Genomic DNA, 15201 nt, shown 5'->3' on the forward strand with positions numbered 1-15201 from the left:
GCACAAACCAAGTGAGGGGCAGAGGAGCCTGATGCAGGGCTCACTCTCAGAACCCTGAGATCATGACCTAAGCTGAAGGCAGATGCTTAACTGACTGAGCCACCCAGGTGCCCCATAGGCTACTGAATTCTTTGTTAGTACTTTGTTGAGAATTTTTGCATCTATAATCATTAGGATATTGGCCTGTAGTTTTCTTTTCTTTCTAGTAGCATTCTTTTCTGATTTTGTTATCAGGATAATGCTAGCCTCCTAAAATGAGTTTGAGAGTGTTCCTTCATTATTAATTTTATGGAGAATTTGATAAGTATTGATTTTAAATCTTAATTTAAATGTTTGGTAAAATTCACAGTGAATCCATCTGGTCCTGGACTTTTCTTCTTTGGGACATTTTTTTTTTTTACTCAACATATATTTATTGAGCACTTTTTATATGCCAGGAATGAGCACTGATCAAAATGACAAAAAGTCTTTGCCCTAGGTGAGTTTATATTTAAGAAGAGGAGGGACGCCTGGATGGCTCAGCAGTTGAGCATCTGCCTTTGGCTCAGGGTGTGATCCTGGAGTCCTGGGATTGAGTCCCACATTGGGCTTCCTGCATGGAGCCTGCTTCTCTCTCTTCCTGTTTTTCTGCCTCTCTGTGTGTGTGTCTCTCATGAATAAATAAATAAAATCTTTAAAAAAATTTAAGAAGTGGAATGTAGGCTATTAAAGAAGTAAAATGTTTATAGTATGGAGAAAAACTAATCAGGTAATGATAATAGGGAGATACTCATGTGGGGAGGGAGGTTGCAGCTTTAAAAAATTATTTATTTTAAAAATTCCACTATAGTTAACATACAGTGTTATATTAGTTTCAAGTATACAATAAAGCGATTCAGGAACTCTATACATTACTTAGTGCTCATCATAATGAATGTACTCTTAATCCCCTTCACTCATTGCTCATATCTTCCCACCTACCTCCCCTCTGTCAACCACCAGTTTGTTTTCTATATTTAAAAGTCTGTTTTAGGGATCCCTGGGTGGCGCAGCGGTTTAGCGCCTGCCTTTGGCCCAGGGGGCGATCCTGGAGACCGGGGATCGAGTCCCACGTCGGGTTCCCGGTGCATGGAGCCTGCTTCTCCCTCTGCCTGTGTCTCTGCCTCTCTCTCTCTCTCTCTCTCTCTCTCTCTGTGACTATTATAAATAAATTTTTTAAAAAAGTCTGTTTTAGGTATGTCTTTTTTGTTTTGTTTCTTAAATTCCACATGTGAGTGAAATCATATGGGATTTATCTTTCTCTGACTTATTTCATTTAGCATTATACCCTCTAAGATCATTCCATGTTGTTGCAAATGGCAAGATTTCTTTTTTTTCTTTATGGCTGGGTAATATTCTAGTGTGTTTGTGTGTGTGTGTGTGTGTGTGTGTGTGTGTCCACCACCTCTTCTTTTTTTAAGATTTTATTTATGAGAGAGAGAGAGAGAGAGACGGGGGCGGGGAGCAGAGACACAGCGACACAGGCAGAGGGAGAAGCAGGGAGAGAGCCCGATGTGGTACTCGGTCCCGGGACCCCAGGATCATGCCCTGGGCCAAAGGTGGCGCTAAACCGCTGAGCCACCTGGGGATCCCCACAACCTCTTCTTATCCTTTCACCTATTGATGGATGCTTGAACTGCTTCAATAATTTGGCTATTAAAAATAATATTTCAGCAAACATAGGGATGCATGTATCTTTCAAATTAGTGTTTTCATATTCTTTGGGTAAATACCCAGCAGTGGAATTACTGGATCATATAGAACTTCTATATTTAATTTTGTGAGGAAATCCCAAGTTGTTTACCACAATGGATGCACTTGAGTTTGCATTCGCACCATTATTGCACAAAAGTTCCTTTTTCTTCATATACTTGCCAACATCTGTTTCCTGTGTTGTTAATTTTAGCCATTCTGACCCATGTGAGGTAATATCTCATTGCAGTTTTGATTTGCATTTCCCTGATGGTGAGTGATGTTGAGCATCTTTTCATGTGTCTGTGGGCCATCTGCATATCATCTTTGGAGAAATGTTTGTTCATGTCTTCTGCCCATTTTTAAATTGGATTGGTTTTTTTGGCATTCAGTGTAGAAGTTCTTTATATATTTTGGATATCCCTTATCAGATATGTCATTTGTAAATATCTTCTCTCATTCAGTAGGTTGTCTTTTCTTGGTGGTTTCCTTTGCTATGCACAAGTTTTTATTTTGATGTAGTTGCAATAATTTATTTTTGTTCTTATTTCTCTTGCTTTAGAGACATATCTAGAAAAATGTTTCTGTGGCTGATATCAGATATGTTGTCTTCTGGGATTTTTATGGTTTCAAGTCTCCCAATTAGGTCCTTAATCCATTGTGAGTTTATTTTTGTGTATGGTGTAGGTCCAACTTCATTCATTTGCTTGTAGCTGTTGGATGTGAGGGCGATCTGGCTGCGACACCTGTCACCCCATTGATCACCAGGGTTGATCGGCGATCTGGCTGGCTAGGCGGGTGTCCCCTTCCTCTCTCACTGCTCCATGTGCGTCCCTCCCGAAGCTGGGTGCTCGGTGGAAGACGACGACCATCCCCGATAGAGGAGGACCGATCTTCGGTCAAGGGTACACGAGTAGCTGCGCTCCCCTGCTAGAACCTCCAAACAAGCTCTCAATGTCCAGTTTTCCAGCACCTTTTAGTTAAGAGACTCTTTCCCATTGCATATTCCTGCCTCCTTTGTTGTAGATTAATTAACCTAATAACTGCAGGCTTATTTCTGGGCCCTCTGTTCTGTTCTTGATCCATGTGCCTATTTTTGTGCCAGTACTATATGATTTTCATTACTACAGCTTTGCAATATAACTGGAAATCTAGGATTGTGCTACTTCTAGTTCTGTTTTTCTTTTTCAAGATTGCTTTGGCTCTTTGGGGTTTTTTGTGGGTCCATACAAATTTTAGGATTATGTAGGTCTGTGAAAAGTGCTGTTGGTAGATGGAGATTTTATTAAATCTGTAGATTGCTTTGCATCCTGTGGTCATTTTAACAATGTTTATTCCCCCTTGGGGCATTTTTGATTACTTATTCAATCATCTAACTAGTAGATGGTCTAGTTGCATTTTCTAATTTTTCCTGATTCATTCTTGGTAAGTTGTGCATTTCAGATAATTTTTTTCATTTATTCTATGTTGTGTAGTATATTGGTATATTGTTAAGATCTTTGTATTTCTGTAGTATCACTTGTAATGTGCTTTTTTACATTTATAATTTTATTGATTTGGGTCCTTTGCCTTTTCTTTGTTAGTGTACGTAAGGGTTTGCCTAAGGGTTTATTTATCTTTTCAAAGAACCAGCTCTTACTTTGGCTATTCCTTTCTATTGTTTTTCTATTCTCTATTTCATTTATGTTTACTTTCATTTTTATTTCTTCTAATTTTGGACTCAGTTCCACTTTTTCTGGTTCCTTAAGGCTTAGAGACTTAGGTTACTTATTTAGGATCTTTTTTTGCTTCTTAATGTAGATGTTTATTGCTGTGAACTTCCAATTAGAATTGCTTTTATTATAGCCCACAAGTTCTGGTATGTTGTACTTTCATTTTTGTTTGTCTCAAAAAATAAAAAATAAAAAAACCTTTTCTATTTCTCCTTTAACTATCAATTGATCAAATGGTTTTAAGGAGAGTGTTATTTAATTTGCATATGGTCATGAGTTTTCCAGCTTTCCTGTTGGGATTGATTTTTAATTTCATGCACTGTAGTCAAAAAAGATATTTGGTGTAATTTCAGTCTTCCTGAGTTTGCTAAGACTTGTTTTGTGGCAAAGTTTATGGTCTGTTCTAAAAAGTATTCCCTGCCTGCTTGATAAAAATATCTGTTCTGCCATTGTTGAAGAGAATGTTCTATGTATGTGTTAGGTCTGTTTGGTCTGTAATGTTTTTTAGGTATACTGTTTCCTGATTGGTTTTCTGGATGATCTATCCATTGCATTACTGTTGATTTCTCCTTTGAGCTTTGTCAGTTTCTGCCTTATATATATTCAGGTATTCCAACGTTATGCACAAAATATTTACAATTGTTGTTATCTTATTAAAGCAATGGCCATTTTCTCATTATATAATAACCTTCTTTATCTCATATCATTTTTATAATACATGTAATGTAAGTAAATTTAGTGCCAGTAATTTAGTGCCATTTGCTTGAAACGTCTTTTTTCATCCCTTTATTCTGTGTGTCTTTGAGGGTAAAGTGAGTCTTTTTTAGGCACCATAATGTTGGGTATGGTTTTTAATCCATTTAGCCATTTTGTGGCTTTTAATTGAAGAAATCTGTTTACAACTAAAGTAATTATTTATAGATAAGGATTTACTATTGCCATTTTGTTCATTATTTTCTGGTTATTTTGTACACCCATTATTTCTTATTTAAACCTGTTACTTTTTTAGGGTGTGTTTTGATGTCTTTTGGTATCATTGTGCTTTGAGTTCCTATCTATGTTTTATGTAATTACTAAAGGATTTTCCTAGTAATTACAATGAGGCTTACATATAATATCTTAAACTTATAACACCTCATTTTAAACTGATACAACTTTGATAAAATTGATAACCTTTACACTTTTACTCCCTCTCCTCCTTTTTGGTTATCGCTTTTACATTGTGTAATAACAGATTAACATGGTTATTTTTAGTACATTTTTTAAAACTTCAGCTAGAGTTTTAAGTGAATTAACTATCCCTGTTACCATATTGCAGAATATATGACTGTATGTTTACCATTACCACTGAGATTTTTGCTATCTTTTTATCTTTTTGTGATAATTATTGTTCCTTTACTTAAAGAACTTCCATTAGCATCTTTTGTAAGGTAGATATAGTGATAAGGAACTCCTTTACTGGTTATTTGCTCAGGGAAGTCTTTATCCTTGCTTTGTTTCAAGGGACAGTTTAGCCAATATAGAATAATACTTGGTTGACAGTTATTTTCCTCCAATAGTTTGAGTATGTCATCCCATTCCTTGATTAAAATGTTTTGTTTTGATTTTTGACTAAAATGTTTTTGTGAGAAATGTGTTAATAATCTTTTGGGTGTTCCTTTGTGCGTAACTTTTTCCTGCACTGCTCTTAAAATTCTTTCTTTGTCTTTGACTTTTGGCAGTTTGACTATAATGTGTCTCAGTGTAGCCCTATTCAGGTTCATCCTATTTGAGGTCCTCTGGACCTGATGAATCTGGATGTTCATTTTTTCCCCTAGATTAGGGGACATTTCAGCCATTACTGGTCTTTCTCCCTTTCTTGTCTCCTTCAGGAAATTCCTATAATGCAAATGTCATTCCTTTTGATTGTGATTCATAATTCCCATAGGATTTTTCACTCTCTGTCATTCTTTTTTCATTTTGCTCCTCTAGATTATTTTCCATGACTTCTCTTTCAAGTTACTCATTCCCTCTTCTGCATGGTTGAGTCTACTTTTGACATTTTCTGTTGAATTCTTCAGTTTACTTATTTTTCAAATCTAAGAATTATATTTGGATTTGTTTTTGATGATTGCTCTTTCAAAGTTCTCATTTTTATTATTCATTATTTTCCTAATTTCATTTGCTTTTCTGTGTGTGTCTGTGTTTGTGTGTTTTGTAGTTCACTAACTTCCTAAAGGTGGTTCACTTTGAATTCTTTCTGACAGTTCCTAGATCTCCATTTATTAAGGTTTAGCTTTTGGATCTTTATGAGTTTATTTTGGTGGTGTCCTATTTACCTGATTTTTTTTTGTGTGTGTGTGATCTTTGATTCCTGATGTTGGAATCTGTGCATTTAAGTAATTGGGCTCCAATTCCATACTTGACAAGTTTGCTTTGGCAGAGACACTTCTTCACCATTCAGCTCAGTTTCAGTTTCTGGGCATTTGCTGGTAATTTCTTTGGGCAAATGGGGTCTGCTATTGTGGTCTTTTCTTGGATGGGGCCATGCTTCATACTTTAAGGTCAGGGATAGGAGATGTTCCAGTGACTGAGAGAGTTGTATAGGACTGCCAGCTTGGTTCCCTCCCTAAGAAAAGCTATAGGATGGGCTTTGCAGTTGCCTGGCTTCTCTACAATTGTTTGGATTCTCTCCTAAGCTGGTTAGGCTTCATCGATGGTCTGGACTGGCTACTATATTCAGCAGTAGATAAGACTATGAATTAGTTTCCCTTCCCTAGCACGACAGCAGATAGAACCAGGGTCTGTATAGCTCATTGTTGGTGGACCCGAATCAGTGTAGTGTCTGCACTGAGTTGCTTGGTCAGGTGAGGCCACTGGTTTTGCTCTGCAGACTGGGGAAGCCACAGGCTATGCTCTTTGTTCAAATGCCACTGTAGGTAGGGCTGTTGGATGGGCTACAGAGCTTTCCTTGTCCTTTGGTTAGATTCTCTGGTTGGATAGACTGATGGCATTCAACAATGAGCAGGGTTATGAATTAGATTCCCTGTCTGGGTGCAGTGGGAGAAGCAGTTAAAGCTGCTATTGTTCTTTGTTTGTTGTTTCAACTCAGGCTGATCCATTCCCCAAGTTCCCTGACCAAACAGGGCCGCTGTACAACTTCAATTCTACCAGCTTCTCAGCTTGACTGCTATTGGGTCACAAAGCTTTCAGGAGTTTTCTCCAGCCCTTCTTGTCAAATTGGACTAGAAGATACTCTCCACAGTCGAGGAAGGGAGCTGTGATTCAGTTCCCTGCCTGGGCTTAGGCAAACTTGGCTCTATGGTCAACAGTATTCATTTGATCAGAATAAATAAGATCTATATTCTGCTAATTCCCTGGTCAGAGTATATATCCATCTTGGTTCTGATAATGAGGAAAGCCGCTGGTTGGTATTATTACTTGGACACTGCAAGTATGGACTTGGTCGGCCAAGGTCGTATGCTACTTGTTACAAGCCTCTCTCCTATTCTTTGTCACAGTTAGAATCCCAGTGTTTGAACCTTATAGTTTTCCAGCAATCCCTGTGTAGGCATGAGATCAGAGTAGGGGTTCAAACAAAGCAGCCACAGTGCTGAGTTGGGGGGCTGGCTATTCCCCCCTGTGCTCTCTTTTCCCACTGGAAGAATTGGAGGCTCAGTTGAGACCTCAGGTTGGTGCTGAAATGGCCTGGATTTGGGGGGGAGAAGTGCAGCCAGCGTGTGGCCCCTTCTCTTCCTATGCAGTTTGTCTTGGCCTCTGAGGTGTGGGGAGTACCTCACCATCATGTTCTAGGGTTCTTTCAATGTTGTCTTGCTCTTGAATAGTTGTTCATTTGTTTTGGGAGGGGAGTGAAGTCAGGAATATCCTATGTTGCCATCTTGGTGATGTGATTCTTCATGTTCTTTTTTTTAAATAAAAAGAATATCCTTTCCCTTTAGTAATTATTTATTTAATCACATTATATTTAATAAGATAGTTGAAAAGAGGATAGGAGACCATGATTTGGCTGTGGACCCATGATCATAGTGAATTGAGTTAGAAAATTAGCAAATGAGGGGATCCCTGGGTGGCGCAGCGGTTTGGCGCCTGCCTTTGGCCCAGGGCGCGATCCTGGAGACCTGGGATCGAATCCCACATCAGGCTCCCAGTGCATGGAGCCTGCTTCTCCCTCTGCCTCTCTCTCTCTCTGTAACTATCATAAATAAATAAAAAAAATTTTTTTAAATAAAAAAAAGAAAATTAGCAAATGAGCTCCAAATTTCTAGAGTATTTATTTTTATTTCTTTGTCTGATTTTTTGGCAGAGTTAATGTTATACTGTGGATCTGTTTTATTTATAGAAATTGTTTTTTTTACCCCATTTTTATGAATCTATGTGTTAAAAATTCTGACACTTGAGTTGAGGAAAAGACAAAGAGTTCAGGAGAATAAGAGTAGGGGTCTTTGTTTTGCAGCAAAGGGAGAGAAGCCCATGGATTTTAGGCTGAGAGTCTGGTGGTGGACTGACTGACATATCAGTTTCTCCACAGAGAACCTTAATTGCTTGACAAAACAGGCGTTTCCTATGAGGAGAAAAACACAATACCACCCTGAGGATTTCTATTCATAAACATAAATCCTCCTTAAAAGGAATACTGGCAATCTAGAATTTCAGATATTTAATATTTTTAATGAAATTTATCCTAATTTTCTCATTTTTGTAAGCATCTGTAACCCAACTCGATTTCTCTTTCTTTTAGATGAGACTATTACTTACCTCCAAAGAGTTATTAAATTTGCCATGGATTTAGGTTTTGGGTGCTTCTAAAATATCTCCAAACTTTTTAGGAAAGAGAATACCAAACATATGTTTTAACACAATTTTGGCACGAAAAAAGAATTTTTTTCAAAAATTGGGGATTTCAAAACTAGAGGTTATAGCAATTTGCAGATTATTGAGAATCTTGATTATTTAATTGAATGTTTCCTTATTTAAAATACTAAACTACAACTACTTTAATTCAACCTAAGTGTATTTTATGAAGCCTATCTTCCTGCCACCTTGCCCCCCACCCATTTTTTTCCCTTAAGGGTCACTATGTTAAAAAAACAGTCAAAGCAACAAAATAGAAATGTTCTAGTTTGTCTGTGCTTAAAGTGCATTTTGAAATTTGCTTTTAATCCTCTCATGGTCATGAAGATACTCTTCAGAAGTTTCTATTTTTGTGAAAACATATTAGCTTTCTCAGACTAAAATACACTGAGCTTGATTTAGTCCCAGAAAATAACCCATATACTGGAAAATGAAGATTTCATACATCAAATAGCACCAGTGGTGCATTTTCTCAAGTCTACGTTGTGTAAACAGGACATTTTTACATTATTTCGTTCTATTCTCCATGGTATAATGTAGATGAGAAAGCCAAAGTTTTCATAAACAACTCTGTACACAGTAAAGATATTTTAATATTCCCAAACAATATTTTTGATCACTGTAATTTATTTCTGCCTGCAAACTTTTGAGTCATGTGCTTTTTTTTTTTGAGATCTAAACTATTTCTCATTTTCTACTTTATCTGTTCACAGGAAAACCACATAAGTCAATACTTAGCATTTGGATTCAGTAAAGGCTAAGCAAAGACAGGTGGAACAATATAGGAAAAAGGAGTGATTTATTATTTTTATGATGTTCATTTTCTTTTTTTTAATTTTTTTTATTTATTTATGATAGTCAGAGAGGGAGAGGCAGAGACACAGGCAGATGGAGAAGCAGGCTCCATGCACCAGGAACCCGACGTGGGATTCGATCCCGGGTCTCCAGGACCGCGCCCTGGGCCAAAGGCAGGCGCCAAACCGCTGCGCCACCCAGGGATCCCTGATGTTCATTTTCAAACTTAAAATACTAATTGTAGCTTTTCCTCAAACTACTATATCTGCTAAATATAGGAATGTTGGTTGGCATTTCTGTAGCTGAGATCTAAAAGAGAGTCTTGAATGAGTTTGTGTGTTGGTGCTTCGGAAGCCAGTTCCAGTAGTAACTGTATTCATGTTTTCATTAATTCATTACCCTCTGGTAGTAATTGTTCTATTCTGCATTGAGATTTAGGAATTTCTTTCATCCCATGTATGCTTTGGGAGAAAGCTTGAATTGCCCATCCCTTATGTTTTTTTGCTGTGAATATATTGAGCATGTGGATGTGTGTGTGTGTGTGTGTGTGTGTGTGTGTGTGTGTATGCGCGTCTTGGTCTTCTATTTAGGGCTGTGCTTTTTCTGCATATATTGTGAAAAAAATGTTTCAAGAAAGTGTTTTTTTGTGTGTGTGAGATTTGGCATTTTTAAACTTCATTACAGATTTAAAGTCTTCCTAAAATAGAAGATGGGGAATGAAGCGACTATTTTCCAGTTTATGCTCTTTTCTATAAACCTAACTGCAGAATAAACCTAAATTTGTTCATTATCGAGTATCTTATTTTTTATTAAGTGCATATTCATAAATAAGTCCTTGTAGAAAGAAGGGTATCTAGTTGTTTTCTTCTTAGTAAACTGGATTTTCATTGTCATCTTCATATTGTCCTCAAGTTATAATTTAGACACTGTTTGGCAGTGAACAAACACAGTCCCTCGACAGAAGTGATTGTAAAAGACTGGAATGAGAAGTTGTTGAGGTAAAAGTTTCATCGTTACTGTGACATAAAACCAAGAAATGGAGAAAAAGTCCATTCCTTCCCATTTATGGAGTCACTGATCACTGACTGGGGGAAAATATATATTTTTTTGTAGACAAGTAAAATCTGGTAAATAACCCATGGTATTTTGAAGAATCTTTGCTGTAGATAATTATGTTGCTGGATTAGAGAAATTCAGGTCAGTAGAAATAAATAATAAAACATAAATTATATACTATGGAGTCAAGACAAAAAATAAAAGATTTTTCTTATTTGAAAATTCTATTGAGAATAAGATCCATATTTAATAAGAAAGTATTTTTCTATGATTATTCAAGATTAAATTTCAATAAGTTACATTATTAAGGATGTCTATGGAGAGAGTAGCTTTTTTTCCTGTGCCTTTTCTTTGAGCTCCTTTGGATTTTATTTTTCTGCAAGATCATTGTTCTTCACTCTAAAAGTTATAAATTAGAACTATAAGGGGCATTTTTTGTTTTTGTTTTTGCTTGTATGTCAGAACTTCTCAAGTCTTTTTCTTTTCTCCCGTAAGTATCGCTCTGGTCCATTTTGTTTCTATTTTCATACTAGCAGTGTGTATGAAAAGTATAAGAAGAGACAATGATCCTCCCCTAGTCAACACCAAGTTTCCTTAGCAGCCCATGTCTCCTTGCCTTGCAGAACTTTACCATGTAGATAGTGAAATTTACATTAGATTTTCGTAGAAAATTGCTGAACCTTACAAAAAAGTCTCCTTTAGTTTTGTTTTTTTTTTATCTTTTTTTTTTCAGTTGAGGTAAAAGTTTCAGTGTATGGAAAGCTGCGCGTGGCACACGCGCCCCTGTGTTCCCTCCCAGGAGCTCCCGAGGCCCCTCCCTCGGTGCCCACCCGCCTCTCCCCACCCCTGCAGAAGCCCGGACTGGAGCCCGCAGCACCTCCACAGTCCCCCCACCCTGCAGCAAGAGGTAACCCCAGCCGCGGGGCTGAGCTGGGGGGACAGACATCGCCTGTTTGCAAAGCTGACAGCCTTCGGTGCAGTACCATCTCAGAGAAACTTCCTTTCAAACAATGCTTTCTGGAGCTACAGACCAGGTTGGGCATAAGAAAGGGGCTTTGCAAGAAACTTCAGATCACATCTGACATGGTTTTCTACGGTCATCAGGTCAGCGTTTGAAGTTGCCGTCTCCAAGCAACTCAACTCAGTAAGGAAGGGAAGGCTTTATGTGGGTTCACACCTTCTCATAAAGCCTCACATACACACGAGAAAGATCTTAGACCTATTAAAGCCAAAACTGGAAGATTCCATAACACTGAGTTTATTTATTTTTTTTAATTTTTATTTATTTATGATAGTCACAGAGAGAGAGAGAGAGGCAGAGACACAGGCAGAGGGAGAAGCAGGCTCCATGCACCGGGAGCCCGACGTGGGACTCGATCCCGGGGCTCCAGGATCGCGCCCTGGGCCAAAGGCAGGCGCCAAACCGCTGCGCCACCCAGGGATCCCTGGATTCCGTAACACTGAGTTTTAAAGAAAACCTGCACGCCGCGGAACCAGAGTAGCAGATCAACCAGAGCAAGGGACACTGCAGAGTTTCGGCGGGTGCGACTTCGCTGGTTTTGTCCTGATGTGCGAGTCCAGCGCTCAGTCTGAGTCGCTGCAGTGGAGCTGGATCCGCCGAACTGCTGCTCCCGGACCGAGGAGCTGCTGCTGCTGAGCCGGGCGGCCCTCCCGAGGGCGCAGAGCCCGCTTTCTCCTCCTTGGCAGGCTTCTCGTTGTTGTTCAGCTGCCCACGGACGTCCTGCCGCGCGTCTCTGACTCCTTCTTTTCCTGAGCTAACTCCTCCTTGGACTTGGCCGCCTGCTTCTTCCCGCTCGTGGAGAAAGGCTCCCTTTGCTTTTCCTGTCAACAACACTTGACGCATCTCTCTAGCTCCCGCACAGTGGTGGGTTTCAGAGGCTCAAAGTCAATCTCTCTCTGCTCAGGCCTGGGTCCCTGAGCGAGGGCTCCGGGACTGGATGAAGTGGACCCCGCAGCCCCGTGTCCCCGGGCAGCCGGGTGGTCTAGGCTGAGCTGGCGCCCTCGGCCTAGCTCACGGGCAGGCCTTGCTCCTCCTCTCCGGGTCGTCGAGGCCGATGCCTGCTTGCCGCCCTGCTTCGGCTGCCTGCTGGCCTGGCTGTGCTGCCGGCCTTCTCGGCGGGAGCCCTCTTCGGTTGGGCCTGCTTGGCGGCGGGGCCCCCTTGGCCTTCTCGTCCTCAGACTTGGCCTTGTGCCTCTCCGTGTCCTCGTCTTCGTCCGCGTCCTCCTCCTTCTCCTCCTTTCCCTTCGGCTCCTTCTTCCTCTCTGGCTTGTTCCCGGGCCCGCGACAGGGCGGCGAGCTGCTCGTGCACAGCCTTCAGCTGCTCCTGCAGCTCCGCCAGCCGGGCCCGCTCCTCCTCCTCCTCCTCCTCCTCCTCCTCCGAGCTCTCCTCGCTGCTGCGGCTGCTCTCGGCGCCCCTGCTCAGCACGGGGGCTGCGGGCGCAGGCAGGGCCGGCGCCTCCCCCGGCTCAGCCGGCATCTTAGCAAACCGCACCTCAAACACGGCCGCAGCTTCCTGGCCACGGCCACCACCTTGTGGCCTGGGGGTTGTACTGGTAACAGCTGGAGAACATGAACCGGATGTCAGCAGCGAAGCCCTGCGCGTCTGGGCACTCGCGACTGTCCGTCTTCTTGACAGTGCTGAGGTCCATCGGGTGCTCGGTGACGTCGTGGTAGTCGTGCAGCTCCAGGGCCTCGGCGTCCACCGGCTGTAGAAGGGCCAGGCGTAGGCCGCACGCTTCTTGCACGGCATTTCCTCGAGGACGCTGTCACAGTGCCGCGAGTGCTCGGCAGCTCGCCCTTCTGGCCCGCATGCTGAGGCACCTCGCCGTCCTCTAGATCCTTCCAGGGCGGTGCGATGGGGCGGCCCCCACTCTCTCGCCGAGCCCCCACCTCGGCCTGCTTGGGGTCTGACAATGGCGGCGGCGATTCGCTCCGGCTCGCGGATGGAGTGGGCGTCGTGGTGGCTGCTTTCCGCTTTGCACCCTTTTCCTTGACGACAGGCGCTGTGGGAGGGACCACAGGGATGATGGGCGTCGAGGGAGGGGGTGGGGCGGCGGCGGGGGCACAGGGACCGATGTGATGTTTGCAGTAATGGTTGGCAGAGGGGGGCAGCAATGACAGGCGTCTGGAGACAGTGGGGGGACGCTCTGGAAGGGGGTTGCTGGGGAGACAGAGGACACGGCCACCACTTGCTGCCCACCTGCACTCCGGGTTCCTGCGCCGCGTTCCGGCCTTTGCCCTTCGGAGCAGGGGGTAATAATTCAACTTCGTCCTGGGGCACCTGGGCCACTCTCTGCAGAAAAATTTTCTCTAAGGCTTGGGCCGTTAGCACTGTGTCATCTGTGGGCTTGTTGTAAATGTAACAATTTGTAAACATGGTGTGGAAGTCCTGCATACATTCGCTGGCGCTCCAGTAATAATTATTTTTTGTCTCTTCTGAATAGTCCCCATATCCATTGGGTGTTTATGATTTTATGGTAATCGGGCAGGTTTAGCTTGATTGCATCCACGGGCTGGTAGAAGGGCCAGGTGAGCTGGTGATTCCAGGGCGTCTTTACCACCACGTTCTGTGCGTACTGCAGCTGCTTGGTCTTGCGGCCAGGCTTGGCAGGGTTGGGGACCTCCCGCGGGTTCCCCGGGATCCCTGCGGGCGCGACCGTCCTGGTGGTGGACATCCTCCGCGGCTCGCTCACTGGCCGTCACAGCAGCGGCTCAGGGAGGCCCTCGCTTCCACTGCGCTCCTTTTGGAGGCCTGACATCCCCTTTGTAGGCCCAGCCAGGCAGCACTTGGCCTCGGCGGCTCTGACGGCCGTCCCTCTGCTCCCTATATATATTCTGGATAACAGTTCTTTATTAGATGGTTCTTTTGTAAATATTTTCTCCAACTCTGTGATTTGTCTTCTTATTCTCTTGACATTGCTGTTTGCAGAACAGAAAATTTTAATGGAGTCCAGTGTATCAGTTATTTCTTTCATGGATTGTGCCCTGGTGTTGGATCAAAATCATAGCCATACCCAAGTTCACCTGCATTTTCTCCTACATTATCTTGCAGAGGTTTTATAATTTTGCATTTTATATTTAGAACTGTGATCTGAGTTTATATTTGTGAAGGATGTGAAGTCTGTGTCTGGACTCAGTATTTTTGCATGTGGTGTCCAGTTTTACATTATCATTTGTTGAAAATACTGTCCTTTTCTTTCACCGTGTTGTCTAGTCCTTTGTCAAGATCCATTGACTATATGAATCTCATTAACTTTTAAAAGGATGTGATAGAATGAATTTGAATAGCTAAGTGAACATAAATGGGAGGTTCCAAACAGAAGAAATGGACTGTGGTAAGGCATTAAAATGAGTGAGGAGGAAAGTAATCTTGATTTATTAAAGAAACTGTGATAGTTTGAGCTTATGTGCAAGAGAAGCATAGAGATTGTTGAGTATTAGCTTAACCATGGTAAGGATTATTATACTAAATAATACGAAAGCCATTTAAGGATTTTAATGCAATTGCATGAATTTTAAAGGTCTTTAAATGTTTATACTTTGGCAGTGTGTAGAATGTATTGAAGGGGAAAGTAGGGAAATAATGGTTTCAGTTGGGAGGCTTTAAGAGGAAAGGTAAGAGATTATCATGAACAGAAATGACATGGAAGAGATAGGTCATAATAAAAATTTAATAAGTAGAATAAAGAAACGCTTGGCTGAGTTTTGGGAGAAAGGGAAAAGGGATGTTTTAAGTAATACTCCTGAATTTTTATCTTGACTTATAAGGTATAGAGTGTGGGGGGGGGGAGCAGGAGGGAGGGAGGAGATCATTACTTTTTTTGACACTAATAAGAGAACAGTGCATTAGAGAAACAATATTTGGATTTATTGACATAAATAATTGAAGCTTTGATACTGTACTGGATTTACCGTGAGAGGAAGGTCCAGTGTTCTTAACTAAAACTTTGACATGGCGGCACCACTTTAAATTTTCCATTCTAGCTGAAGTCTGAAAAATGAAGTCTCCTCTTTTCAAAGGAGAGAGGTTATTAAGTGTAAATATAAATAAGGATA

The 15201-nt window shown here is 41.6% G+C and overlaps 1 pseudogene; it reads right to left on the reverse strand.

Moving 5' to 3' along the window:
- The window catches only part of LOC140616559 (bromodomain-containing protein 3-like), a 69500-nt pseudogene extending 55680 nt beyond the window's left edge, over window positions 1-13820 (reverse strand).
- Between the last annotated feature and the right edge of the window lie 1381 nt (window positions 13821-15201).

The sequence above is a fragment of the Canis lupus genome, chromosome 24, assembly GCF_048164855.1.
Source record: "Canis lupus baileyi chromosome 24, mCanLup2.hap1, whole genome shotgun sequence".
In the NCBI taxonomy this organism is placed as follows: domain Eukaryota; kingdom Metazoa; phylum Chordata; class Mammalia; order Carnivora; family Canidae; genus Canis; species Canis lupus.